This window comes from Meriones unguiculatus, chromosome 3, assembly GCF_030254825.1.
Source record: "Meriones unguiculatus strain TT.TT164.6M chromosome 3, Bangor_MerUng_6.1, whole genome shotgun sequence".
Lineage (NCBI taxonomy): Eukaryota > Metazoa > Chordata > Mammalia > Rodentia > Muridae > Meriones > Meriones unguiculatus.
In genome coordinates, this window is record NC_083351.1 from 57,654,895 (window position 1) to 57,659,903 (window position 5,009).

Consider the following 5,009-nt stretch of genomic DNA (forward strand, 5'->3'; position numbering starts at 1 on the left):
CTGTCAGTTCTCCCTCGGGGGCCTAGGGCGGGGCTAGCATGCAACTTTCCTAGTCCCCTCACAGGTCCCTCAGTGCTGCCGCCACAGACACCGTTGGCGCCGCAGACACCGCCAGAGGTCCCGCTGCACTCACCAGCTGACCCTGCTCAGAATGAACGGGGCCCAGCAGCTGGAACACAAAGCCGCAGAGCAACTCAGCTGGATTCGGTGGCTCTCCCGTTGTGAGCCTATGGATTCCCAGATGGGGATGGGGAACACCCCCTTCAGTACTGGCCTTTTTCCACAGCTGATCTCTACAATTGGAAGGCTCACAATCCCCCTTTTTCTGAGAACCCCCAAGCCTTGACTGACTTGTTTGAATCTGTCCTTTTCTCTCACCAGCCCACTTGGGATGATTGCCAACAGCTTTTACAGACACTCCTGACTACCAAGGAGAGGGGACGAGTTCTTCTAGAAGCAAGGAAGAATGTCCCGGGGGCGGATGGGAGGCCTACAGTTCTCCCCAACGAGATTAATAATGGGTTTCCTCTCTCTCATCCTGATTGGGATTACAATACACCAGAGGGTAGGCAGCACTTGAAGGTTTACCGCCAGACTGCTCGAAGACCCACCAATTTGACTAAGGTAAGAGAAGTGGTCCAGGGGCCGGAGGAATCTCCTGCAGTCTACTTAGAACGGCTGATGGATGCATTCCGCCGGCTTACTCCCTATGACCCTGCTTCAGATGAGCACAGGGCAACTGTAGCTGTATCTTTCATAGATCAGTCAGCTAGGGATATTCGTAGGAAACTTCAGAAATTAGAAGGTCTGCAGGATAAGTCGTTGAAGGATTTAGTGCAAGTAGTAGAGAAAGTCTTCTATAGTTGAGAAACAGAAAAAGAAAAAGAAAAAAGGAAACAGAAAGAACAGTAGATAAGAGAGAGAGAGAGAGAGAGACAAGAGGCAGGATAAAAAATTGACTAAGATTCTGGCCACCATAGTTCAGGAAAGTCGTACTGAAAGGGAGAGAGTTCCTGGCAACCGTAAGGGCCCTTTGTCTAAGGACCAGTGTGCCTACTGCAAGGAGACGGGACACTGGAGGAGGGATTGCCCCAAAAGGAAGAAGAAGCAGCTGAATTCTCAAGCCACAGGGACCAGGGTCCTGACCTTAAACAATGACAGCAATTAGGGAGGACGGGGTTCGGTTCCCCTCCCCGAACCCAGGGTAACCCTCAAGGTGGAGGGGAAGCCAGTCCATTTTCTAGTGGATACTGGCGCTCAGCATTCAGTTCTGTTGCAAGACTCAGGGGCTAAGAAAGAAAAAAAATCATGGGTTCAAGGGGCCACTGGATGTAAGCAATATACATGGACTACCCGAAGAACAGTGGACCTTGGAGTGGGCTGGGTATCCCACTCATTCTTAGTCATACCTGACTGCCCATACCCATTGCTGGGACAGGATATCCTGACCAAAATAGGAGCCCACATTTATTTTAACCCAGAAGGCCCACAGGTTACAGATAAAAGAGGGGATCCTATTCACGTGCTTACAATTCACTTGGAAGATGAATACCGGCTATTTGAAAATTTAAAAGAGGGGGAAAAAGACATTGACTGGTGGGTAAAAAAATACCCTGAGGCCTGGGCTGAAACAGCTGGCTTAGGGAAAGCAAGAAAGCAACCGCCAGTCCAGATAGAGCTAAAACCTCAGGCAGCCCCAGTTGCAGTGCGGCAGTATCCAATGTCTAAGGAAGCCCATGATGGGATTCGCCCTCATATACAGCGACTCCTTGACCTAAGGGTTTTGAAAAGGTGTCAATCTGCTTGGAATACTCCATTACTGCTGGTCCAGAAGCCTGGGAGCAATTTTTATCAGCCTGTGCAAGACCTGAGGGAAGTTAACAAACAGGTTATGGACTTACATCCAACAGTCCCCAACCCGTATAACCTGCTGAGCTCCCTTCCCCCTGACAGAGCCTGGTATACTGTTCTAGACCTTAAAGATGCATTCTTTTGTCTTCAACTTAGCCCTGCCAGCCAAGACATTTTCGCTTTTGAATGGAAAGATCCCGACTCCGGGGTCTCGGGCCAACTAACATGGACTCGACTTCCCCAAGGATTTAAGAATTCTCCTACCATATTTGATGAAGCCCTGCACCGAGACCTGGCACACTTCCGGGCCACAAATACTCAGGTAACTCTTCTCCAGTACGTGGATGACATCTTACTAGCTGCAGATTGTCAGAAAACCTGTCTCAAAGCCACCGGCAAACTGTTACAAGAATTGGGCGAACTCGGCTATAGAGCATCAGCAAAAAAGGCCCAGATATGCCAGAAACAGGTCAGTTACCTGGGGTATATACTAAAGGAAGGAAAAAGATGGTTATCGGAGGCTAAAAAAGAGACTGTGTTTCATATTCCCCCTCCACGAACTACAAAACAACTGAGGGAATTTCTTGGTACAGCGGGGTTTTGCCGATTATGGATTCCTGGGTTCGCTGAAATGGCAGCCCCTCTGTATGCCCTTACAAAGGGCAATGACTCTTTTTCCTAGGGAAAAGATGAACAGACTGCATTTGATAATATTAAACAGGCTTTAATGTCAGCTCCAGCCTTGGGACTTCCTGATGTCACTAAACCTTTTCATCTCTATGTGGCCGAGAACCAGGGAATGGCTAAAGGGGTGTTAACTCAAAAGATTGGACCCTGGAAGAGACTGGTAGCTTATCTATCTAAAAAGCTTGATCCAGTAGCAGCAGGATGGCCGACCTGCCTTCGGATAATAGCAGCAGTCACCGCATTGGTAAAGGATGCTGACAAGCTGACCTTGGGACAAGATCTTACTGTTTATGCCCCTCATGCCCTTGAGAGTGTTGTCAGACAACCACCTGATCGCTGGCTCACGAATGCTCGCATGACTCATTACCAAATTTTGCTTTTGAATAATGACAGGATTACTTTTGCCCCAGCAACAGGGCTAAACCCTGCCACCCTGTTACCAGATCCAGAGATTCAGCCCCCAGAGCATGATTGCTTGCAGGTGTTGGCGGAGGAACAGGGATGACGAAAGGACTTAAAAGACCAGCCTCTGCCGGATGCAGAGGTGACATATTACACAGATGGGAGTAGCTTTTTTGAAAATGAAAAAAGAAAAGCGGGAGCAGCGGTGGTGGATGGACACAAGGTAATATGGGCCCAAGCGCTGCCTGAAGGCACCTCTGCTCAACGAGCAGAACTAATTGCCTTAACTCAAGCATTAACTTTGGGGAAAGACAAAAAGATAAACATCTACACTGACAGCAGGTATGCCTTTGCTACGGCCCATGTGCACGGGGCCATCTACCAGCAGAGAGGCCTATTGACGTCAGCCGGTAAAGAAATTAAAAATAAAAATGAAATCTTGGCCTTGCTCAATGCCTTACTACTGCCCACCAAGGTAAGCATAATTCACTGCCTGGGACATCAGAAGGGAAATTCCAAGGCAGCAAAGGGAAATAAAATGGCTGATCAGGAGGCGAAAGCAGCTGCTAGAGGAAGTCCTGCTCCAATGATATTAACTACTGAATTGCCAGAGAAGGAACAGCTAAAATACTCAGAGGACGACCTGGAGCAAATACAGAGAAAACAAGGGACATTCGATGCTAATGTGGGAGCATGGATTGACTCCAAAGGTAAGGTCATTTTGCCACAAGAAGATGCTAAGAGACTAATAGCGCAAATGCATCAATGGACTCATTTAGGGGCAAGAAAATTGAAATTGTTCTCCAATCTCCTTACCGAATACTAAACCTCACTGCTCTAACTGAAAAAGTGACTCAGACATGTATCCCTTGCCAAATGGTAAACGTAAGGAAGAATTTCCAAAGCTCGGAAAAACGGTTAAGGGGAACTAGACCTGGAATGCATTGGGAAGTGGACTTTACCGAGATCAAGCCTGCCAGGTATGGAAATAAATATCTTCTAGTCTTTGTAGATACCTTCTCAGGATGGGTGGAAGCTTTTCCCACCAAGAAAGAGATTGCTCTGGTTGTAGCCAAGAAGATTTTAAAAGACATTTTTCCCCGGTTTGGAGTTCCAAAGGTAATCGGGTCAGACAATGGGCCGGCCTTCGTTGCTCAGGTAAGTCAGGAGGTGGCCAGATTTTTGGGGACTAATTGGAAATTACATTGTGCATATAGACCCCAAAGTTCAAGACAGGTAGAAAGAATGAATAAAACTCTAAAAGAGACCCTTACTAAATTGACCATGGAGACTGGCGGTGACTGGGTGGTACTCCTCCCTCTGGCTCTTTGTAGGATCAGGAATACTCCTTCCTTGTTGAATCTCACGCCTTTTGAACTATTGTATGGAGTTCCTGCTCCCTTGACTCTCCTGGGAGACCCTCTTGACATAACTAGTGGTAACTCTGACTTGTTGTCCAGGTTAAAGGGACTGCAGCTTATTCAAAAAGAAATCTGGAACAAGGTTGGCAGTGCATATGCGCCCAGGATCCTTAGAGGTGCCACATCAGTTCCAAGTTGGAGACTTGGTTTATGTACGGCGACACCGTAGTCAAAATTTGGAACCCCGGTGGAAAGGTCCTTACTGCATCCTGCTCACCACCCCAACGGCTGTGAAGGTAGAAGGCATTGCTGCTTGGATCCACGCATCACACGTCAAACCCGCTCCAGAGAACTCCACTTCTAACTGGAAAATCCAGCCCAGTGACAATCCCTTAAAACTTAAACTTGTTAAGAATGTTAGCCGTGGGTGATATCCACAAACTGCTGGTGCTTTTGGCTCTGTTAAGCACTTACAATACTTGCTTGGGCTCCAGTCCTCACCAGCCCAAATTTTTGACTTGGGAAGTAACTAATCAGAGACATATTATAATTTGGTCTGTTTCAAAGATAGCCCCACCCTTCACATGGTGGCCAGACTTGTACCCTGACCTTTGTAAAATGGCTTTAGGAGCACCTGCTAACTGGGATTTGCAAAGCCACCCAGACCCCAACGTGGTTCCTGGGGACCATAGACGTGGGTCTTTTAGT